The sequence below is a fragment of the Chlorocebus sabaeus genome, chromosome 26 (assembly GCF_047675955.1).
Source record: "Chlorocebus sabaeus isolate Y175 chromosome 26, mChlSab1.0.hap1, whole genome shotgun sequence".
In the NCBI taxonomy this organism is placed as follows: Eukaryota; Metazoa; Chordata; class Mammalia; order Primates; family Cercopithecidae; genus Chlorocebus; species Chlorocebus sabaeus.
Window position 1 is genome coordinate 58,486,912 of NC_132929.1, and position 9,221 is coordinate 58,496,132.

Here is a 9,221-nt window from a genome sequence, read left to right on the forward strand (position 1 = left end):
AACTTAGGAAAAGAGCCAGGCTTCAAGGGAGCCTGTGACTCTAGCCAAGTCTGATTCAGAGGAAAAGAAACAGGCATGAGGAAACGAGGCTGTGGAGGGATAGGGTTGCAGGCCTCATTACTGGGCCAAACAGGCAGAAGGTTGAGAGCCCTACAGCAGGGCTGAACAGGGACAGGGTTGAGATAATCCAGGAGGGTTTTCATAAAGTTTAAATAAGCCAAGTACTTAGCACTGGCCTGTCCCATGGTGTCCCCGGAATACTGTGAGTGCTCAAGCTTACCACCAAGCTTGTTGACCGCAATCGTCAGAAATCTCTGGTCGAAATCCTCCGCTGATTCCGCACTCAGGATGCAACTTCACACAGCGAGAGAGAGCCCACATTGGGTGCCGTATGTAGGGTCCAGCCCCACAGGGTCAGTGGGTTTTTCTCCCCATGAGAGGAGACGAGAGATTGTAGGAATAAAGACGCAAGGCAAAGAGATAAAAGACAGCTGGACCCGGGGGACCACTACCACCAAGACGTGGAAACCGGTAGTGGCCCTGAATGCCTGATTGTGCTGTTATTTATTGAATACAAGGCAAAAGGGGCAGGGTAAGGAGTGTGAATCATCTCCAATGATTGAAAAGGTCACGTGAGTCACGTGTCCACTGGAGAGGGGGCCCTTCCCTGCCTGGCAGCCGAGGCAGAGAGAAAGAGAGGAGAGAGAAAGAGACAGCTTACACCATTATTTCTGTATATCAGAGACTTTTAGTACTTTCACTAATTCTTTTTTTTTTTTTTTTGAGACGGAGTCTCGCTGTATCGCCCAGGCTGGAGTGCAGTGGCCGGATCTCAGCTCACTGCAAGCTCCGCCTCCCGGGTTTTTATGCCATTCTCCTGCCTCAGCCTCCCGAGTAGCCGGGACTACAGGCGCCGCCACCTCGCCCGGCTAGTTTTTTTTTTTTTTTTTGTATTTTTTAGTAGAGACGGGGTTTCACCGTGTTAGCCAGGATGGTCTGGAACTCCTGACCTCGTGATCCGCCCGTCTCGGCCTCCCAAAGTGCTGGGATTACAGGCTTGAGCCACCGCGTCACTAATTCACTACTGTTATCTAAAAGGCAGAGCCAGGTGTACAGGATGGAACATGAAGACAGACTAGGTGCATGACCACTGAAGCACAGCATCAGAGAGAGATGGTTAGGACTCCGGATAATTGTGGGTGGGCATGACTGATGTCAGGCCCTCCACAAGAGGTGAAGGAGTAGAGTCTTCTTTGAACTCCTCCGGGGAAAGGGAGACTCCCTTTCCTGGTCTGCTAAGTAGCAGGTGTTTTTCCTTGACACTGATGCTACCTCTAGACCATGGTCCACTTGGCAACAGGTGTCTTCCCAGATGCTGGCGTTACCGCTAGACCAAGGAGCCCTGTAGTGGCCTTGCCTGGGCATAACAGAAGGCTCACACTCTTGTCTTCTGGTCACTTCTCACTATGTACCCTCAGCTCCTGTCTCTGTATGGCCTGGTTTTTCCTAGGTTATAATTGTAGAGCAAGGATTATTATAATATTGGAGTAAAGAGTAATTGCTACAAACTGATGATTAATGATATTCATACATAGTCACATCTATTATCTATATCTAGTATAACTATTGTTATTTTATATATTTTATTATACTGGAACAGCTCATACCCTCGATCTCTTGCCTCGGCACCTGGGTGACTTGCCACCCACACTTTGTGGTTCAGGAGGCCTTGAGGGAAGGGCCCTGGCAGTGTGTACAGAGGCCTGGGATTGGTGTTGGGGTTGTTTAGCCAGCTGGAGTGCCCAGGAGGTGAGATGAGAGAGGCTGGGAGGGCCTCTGCTGCTGGCTGTGGGTGGAGGATCGGCTGAGCAGAGAGGGGAGGCTAGAGTTTCCTACAGTTGTAGGACTCTGTGTCCCCTCCCACCTCTCCTCGCCCCACCAAGGCTTCTCCAATGGGTCTCCCAGGCTGCGCCCCCTCCATCCTCCTGTCCCATCTCTAGCCATGTGTGGGGCCTGTGCCTGGATGACCCTCCTGCCAAGGACATCATTGACTTCTCCTCAGTGCCACCTGATGAGAAGTCCTCTATGATGTGAGCCACCAGTGCCGCCTCCAGTATGGGGCCTACTCTGCCTTCTGCGAGGACATGGATGTGAGTGGGGCCAGTGTGGGTGTGGGGACCCGGCAGGAGGGCTCGGGGACAGCTCTCACCAGCCCATGGATGCCAGCCTGAGAGTAACCTCACCTGGCCTGGGCTGCGCCCCCGAGTGATACTGTGAGACGTCAAGTGGCCTGTGGGAGAGGCCAGGGATGGGCGGCCACAGACCCAGCTCTGAATTCTGGGTCAACCATGGACAAAGTGTGACACTTTGGGCAAGTCCCTTAGCCTCTCTGGAGCTGGCTCATGAGAGGGAAAAGGAACCCCAGTGGGGAGGGTCTATTTATCCTGGAGAAGATTGCCTGAAGTGATCTTCTAATGGGAGTGTTTCCAGAGGAGGGGCTGGGCCGGGAGAGGTGGGGACAGCTGGGGACGGCTCTGAGCAGCGCAGCCCCGGGCACCCCATACCACCACATGGTCCAGGGAGGAAGGTGGGAGCAGGCACACAAGAAGGAACCTCTGGGGGTCTGTGGGCCCCTGCCATGTGGAGGGGTGCCCAGGGGACCCTTGGGGACAGGGAGGGGGCAGGGTGGGTGGCAGCACTGGGAGAGGGTGAGGGTATGGCCCATGCCCTTCTCCTCGCAGAATGTCTGCCACACAATGTCTGGTGCTCTGTGGGGACCACCTGTCACTCCGAGCTGAATGCAGCCGTGGACCGCACCCAGTGTGGGGAGAATAAGGTAGGGGATGTCCCCAGTCCTGGCGGTGGGTGTTGGAGAGGCCAGACCTGCTGTAACCAGCCCTGGGGTCAGCCCCGGCTCACAGTCTTGCTTGTGCTCCTAGCAGAGCCCCGCACTCTCTGCAGCCCAAGGCCCCATCTGCAAAGCGGAGGCATTGGGGCCAGGGCTTGATTCCATGATTCCCCAGGGTGTCTTCAGCTGAGTCAGCACGTGGGCTGTTTTACTCCCTGCTCAGCTCCTCCCTGTGGCCTGGGTCACAGATGATTGTGATGATTGTAAAGGGGCCTCTCTCACCTTCCATCCTTCCCCTCTGTGCCTTTCTCAGCCTTCCCACCCACCTTGTTCTCACTAGGGTGAGGATTACTGATAGGCTGGGGGGGGTGGGGTGGCTCTACCTCCATCTGTCTCGGTAGTGGTGTCTCAATGAGGAGTGCATGTCTGTGGGCTTCTGGTCCAAGGCCATGGATGGTGGCTGATCTGGCTGGAGCGCCTGGTCCATCTGCTCCCGGAGCTGTGGCGTGGGCGTACAGAGCGCCGAGCGGCAGTGCACGCAGCCTACGTGAGTGTGGGGCCCAGAGTGCCCTGGGCAATGGGACAGAGGGACCCAAGCAGTCAGCCGATTGCAGGAGTTTGGCTCTGTCCCAGCCCCTGGCTCTGAGAAATGTCCTCATAATGGTCAGTCCGAGTGTCCAGGCCACCTTGAGTCACTTTCAAGCAGTGTTCTGGGGGCTGACAGGGTCCCCACTGCTGACCTCTTTCCAGAGAGGGGGACACTGAGGTCCAGAGATTGGAGAGACTCATCAGAGGCCACATGGCAAAGCAGCTGCTGGCTGGAAGGAGGCAGGAGAGGGCAGTGGGGAAGAGCATGGGTCCCAGACCTTAGATGGCTCCAGGTTCGAATCCCATCTTCATCCTTTCTCTGGGCCTCGTTTTCCCCATCTATATAACAGCAGTGCCCATCCAGTAAAGTTGTAGTCAAGGGCAAATGCAGTTTTTGCAGGCCAGGCCCTCAGTCTTGCAGCTCGTCTGTAGGGGGCACTCAGCGGGAGGGGCATGGTGGCCTCAGAGACACAACAAGAATCTGAGATGAGACTGGGGGCAGCTGGGAGGATGGGCCAGCACTAAAGGGATGGCCTGAGGTGAATGACTTCACCTCTCTGGGCCTCTATTTCCCATCTAAACGGGGTGGTGTGAAGATCTGCTGAGACACAGAGGCCAGTGGTACCGTAGACCTGAGGCACTACCCGGCTAATCTTCACTTCAGGAGGCCCCCCGGGGCAGACATGCGGTTCACAGCCAGCCCCACCCAAGGCACTATGCTTATCCAAGACTGGCCTGTGGCCCTCCCTGCCTCCTGACCTCCAGGTCTGAGCTGGGTGGGGGCCAGCAACCCTGGCCTAGATACGGAGGGTTTCAGGAGCTGTGCTCGGTCAGACCTCTCACCTGGCTGGGGCCCTGGGCACTTCCTTTAGGCCCGGGCTGGGGTACTGCCACCAGGAGGGAGGCTGAGGACTCAAGGGCTCGTTAGGATGCTGGTGTCATGGGCTAGAGACTTGGTGCAGTCCCTCCAGCCAGTGCCAGTCATGCCTGCAACTTGTCCCAGCTTTTCAACAGCCCTCTTCAGAGGCAGCCCAAACCTCACTTTATACAGGAGGAAATTGAGGCCCAGAGGCTGGCCGAAGACTTGCCCATGGTCACACAGCAGGTTGGGGGCAGAGCTCAGGCTTCCTGCTGCCACCTCCCCACAGGTCCTTACAAACAGGGAGGGTGTGTCTGGGCCAGAGGGTGGGCAGCCCAAGGGAGGGAAGCATTGTGCACAAAGCTGGGCGGCAGCGATCTCGGGGTGTGGGTGCAGGAGGAAGCCGCTTGCTCTGGGCTGTAGCCAGGCAGTAGTATTCACCAGGCCCTGGGGCCCACCCCGCTCATGCCCACCGACCCAAATACAAAGGCAGAGACTGTGTGGGTGAGCGGAAGCACTTCCACCTCTGCAAACTGCAGGCCAACCCCACTGGCCACCCCTCCTTTGGCCATGTCCAGTGCAGCCACTTTGACACTACACTCTACGAGGGCCAGCTGCACACATGGGTGCCCGTGGTCAATGATGGTGAGTGCTGCCTCCCGTGGAGACACTGAGGCCCAGAGGGCTGGGGATGTGTGGGTCCAAGGTTACCCTGTGATGCAAGTAGGAGGCCCAGTCTCCACCCCAAGCCTGGGCCACTCCCACTGTCCCCTGGGGCTGCTGCTCACCCCTAGCTCCCCAGTCTGCGACCTTGCAGATAGCTACCAGCCCAGTCGGAGCCTCCAGCATGTTGGTGCTGCTTGGGAGCCTCTAGCCTGCTATGGATGTGTGTCACAGAGGGGTCTTCCTGGTGGCCTCCACACTCCTGCCCCAGCTGTTGCTGATGGCTCTTCTACTTGGGCCTCCAGTGAACCCCTGCGAGCTGCACTGCTGGCCCTCAAATAAGTACTTTGCCAGGAAGTTGTGGGATGCCGTGGTCGATGGCACCCCCTGCTACCAGGTCCAGGCCACCTGGGACCTCTGCATCAACAGCATCTGCAAGGTATGCCTGGTTAGGAAGAGGCTCTCCCAGTACTGGCTGCCCCCAGCCCCACTGGCGGGCCCCAGGTTCTCTCCTGTGTCCCTCCTGGTCCTCTTCAGGCCACCCTCCCCATGCTCTACCATTGGGTTTCCCAGCCCCCACCCTCTATGATCTCTAAGGCAAAGCCCCTGCCACACCTCCTGGCACTGGGGACCCCTCCCAGTCAGGCCTCACTTCCCTGCATCTCCTTGGATGCCTGCACCAGCACCACCCCAGACAGGAAACTGGAGCCCAGGCAGTGACTTGACCTCTTGCTGGCTGGCTGACCCCAGGCAGTGGTTTGCTCCCTGATAGAAGGGGTTAAATGAGGTGACATAGGTGACTTGAAGGGCTCTGAGCCCCAAAGAGTAGCACTCAGTATTTGGTAACAATTTCTATTCTTATTTTTAATAACAATGATGGCCTCTCCTCTTTGCCCATGTCCCCAGCCACCTACTTGTTCCTGCTTCTTTCCCTCTAAGCCACTGGTGTATCAAGGCCTGGGCTCCGAGGAGGACCAGCAGGGAGGTGCCAACCCCCAATGCCTTCCCTGCATGCGCTGGTCAGGAGTGCATCAGATCCCCTGCCTGCCTGCAGCCTTTGCAGAACTCTTCCCTTCTCTTGTCTTATGTGATGCTCACAACATGCCTTTAAGGGAGGGGTGGATCTCCCCATCTCACATGTGAGGAAACTGAGGCTCAGGGAGGTGGAGAAGTTCACCTGAGTCAGAGGCACAGCTGGGATGGGGCAGGGCCAGAGAGAGGCCTCCTGACCCCCACTCCCAGCTTTCTCCTCCTGACCCTGGCTGGCCCCCGGAACTGGGACCACAGAGGGCTGGACGCCAGCACCAGGGGCCTCTCCTCCTTGTGTGTTGCAGAACGTGGGCTGTGACTTCAAGATTGACTCCAGTGCTATGGAGGATCACTGGCGTGTGTCACGGCAATGACTCCACCTGCCACACCGTGAGCGGGACCTTTGAGGAGGCCGAGCGCCTGTGTATGGGGTGGAACCGCTGTTGGGGAGGGGTGTGCTCTTCACCTGGTGGCCCCTTCCCCATCTCCCCTGGGCCCCTGTCCTTCGTCTTGTGGTCCCCACCCAGACTAGAGATGGCTAAGCAGGGAAGCCTTGCTGGGGTAGAATTCTTGCAGGAGTCAGGGGACCCCTGGCCCACATGCAGAGAGCTGTCCCCACGGGGAGTCCTCCTGTCCCAGAGATCCCAGGCAGGGTCAGCTCGGCTTGCATGTGGCCCCTGGGCCTTTCAAAGAATGGTAGTCTCCTCCTGAAGCTTCTGAGATGCCCAACTCCATGCCCTCACCTCTGGTCTGTTTTGCACACGTTGCTCAAATACTGACTATGCTAGGTGATGGGGACATGCAGGTGAAGTGCTCAGTCCTGCAAGGGGACAGAACCTTCTGGTGTGATCAGTGCAGTAGAGGTAGGCCCAGAGGGCTGTGGGAGCACCAAGGAAGAAGGTCCTGGCCTGGGGAAGTCAGGGAAGGTTTCCTGTAGGAGGTGGAAGTTGAGCTGAATCATAAAACTCAAAAGAGATGGAAGTGGTCTTCCAAATGGAGGAAAGAGCTTGTACCAGAGCCTGGAGGCAAGAAGGGAAGGCAGGACCAGCTACAGGGCCTCGAGCCCCAGGCTGAGAAGCTTAGACTACATCCCAGAGAACAGCACAGTGTGTTGGATAAAGCACTGGCCCTGGAGGCTGCTCATATCCCAGCAGGACGCTCATGCACGTTACTATCCCTGTCTGCCTCACTCTGCTCATCTGTAAAATGGGGATAACAATAGTACCTAGGCTATAGGGCAGTTACCCATGAGCTTACACATATGAAGTGCTGAGAGTAGTGCCTGGCATGTGACGGGTGTGACGGAAGTGAATGAATAAAAGCAGGCCTCATGGGGATGAGGAGGGTGTCCCAGGAGAAAGGCCTGGGCACTTTGGTTTTTTCAGAAAGAGAATGCCAGCTGGCCTTTAGTGTAGGGGATGGATCCAGCCTTGTGATGAGACCAGCTTAGGTCCCCAAGTGAGGGGTGATGGGGCATGGCCACGGGGTCAGGATTTGTGGCATCTCTGCGAGGTTTTGGTGGTCTATGACAGATCTGAGCAATTTGGGGAGCTCAGAATTTAAAGCTAATGGTGAAATCTTTGGCATCAGCAGGCAGAGGCAAGTGGGGAGAGACGTGAGGGAAGCGGGTGGGGATAAGCAACCTTCTCACCCTGGGCACAACCTACCCACAACCCTTGGCTGACAGGGTATGTGGACATGGGGCTGATCCCAGCCGGCACACGCGAGATCCGCATCCAGGAGGTGGCCAAGGCTGCCAACTTCCTGGCACTGCAGAGTGAGGACCCAGAGAAGTACTTCTTCAGTGATGGCTGGACCATCCAGTGGGACAGGGACTACCAGGTGGCAGGGACCACCTTCACATACGCATGCAGGGGCAACTGGGAGAACCTCACGTCCCTGGGTCCCACCAACGAGCCTGTCTGGATCCAGGTGCCTGCCTCCCAAGGCCCAGGGTGGGGGAGCAGGGGCGCAGTCCCCAGACCCAGCACCCCTTATGGCAGGTCTCTTCCTGGAAGAGTGAGCCCTGGGTCAGTCACAGAGCCTGGTTCTGAGTGAGGCCCTCCTGCTGCAGCCTCTACCTCAATTTTCTCATCTTTAAAATGGCCCAATGGTGTAGCTACAGTTCACAGAGGTGGCTGGGGTTGGCTCCTTTAGGACTGGGTGGATGGAGAAGACACCTCGTGCTCACGGGCTCCTGCCTGCCCACCCAGCTGCTGTTGCAGGAGAGCAACCCCAGGGTGCGCTACGAGTACACCATCCACAGGGAGGCAGGTGGCCATGGCAAGGTCCTGCCGCCTGAGTTCTCCTGGCACTATGGGCCCTGGACCAAGTGCACAGTCACCTGTGGCAGAGGTGAGAAGTGGGGCAGGCACAGCCCCGGCGGCAGGGGCTTCATCTCTGGACAGGGACGCTGGCTTCAGCTTCCAGCTCACTGCTGGACCACCACGGGTTTGGAAGTTGGCTTCTCTGAGTCTCAGTTCCCCATCTGTGAGATGAGGCTGGCAACCGCCCCATGTCCCAGGCGCACTGGGAGGGGAAATGGATGAGGCAGGTGAGTGCTGGCTCACGGCGCGTGCTCAGTGTGCTCCAGCTCTTGGCATTCTCCCTTCAGTGGACACAGCTCCCTCTCGATTGTGTCCTTGCTCAGCTCTGGCAGGTCTTGTGCTTGCATTTCTGCTGCGTCCCAGAGACCAGCCCAGTGTCCCCTCACCACCCTGACTTATTTCCCTGAACTATTTGTAAAAAGCAGGGCAATTTCATTAACTCCGACTCTTCCTCCCCATATTTATCTATCTCCCCCCATGCTCCTCAGTCCCTGCTCTCTCTTTGTCTCCTCCTCACTGCTCCTCGGCTTCCCCTCTACCCCTCCATCTCCTCCCACACTTCTCAGTCTCCCCCCATGCTCCTCAGTCTCCCCTCTCTGTCTCTTTGTCTCCTCCTCACTGCTCCTTGTTCTCCCCCTCTGCCCCTCTGTCTTGTCCCATACTCCTCAGTCTCCCCCCATGCCTCTCAGTCTCCCCCCTTACCCCTCGGCCTCCCCCACCCCCCAGTCCCTCCCATGCCCCTCAGTCTTCCTCCCCCCACTCAGTCTCCCCCACCATTCCTCGGTCTCCCCACATCTCAGTCTCCCCCTTTGTCTCTTAGTCCTCCCCTTATCCCCTCGGTCTTCCCATCGTTGACACTCAGCGTCCTCAGGGTCTCAGGATCAGGAATCTGAGATGCAGACATTTG

At 57.3% G+C, this 9,221-nt stretch overlaps 1 pseudogene; it reads left to right on the forward strand.

The window, feature by feature from the left end:
• The first annotated feature begins 243 nt into the window (after positions 1 to 243).
• LOC140710408 (A disintegrin and metalloproteinase with thrombospondin motifs 7-like) lies at positions 244 to 8,983 on the forward strand (annotated as a pseudogene).
• The last annotated feature ends 238 nt before the right edge of the window (positions 8,984 to 9,221 follow it).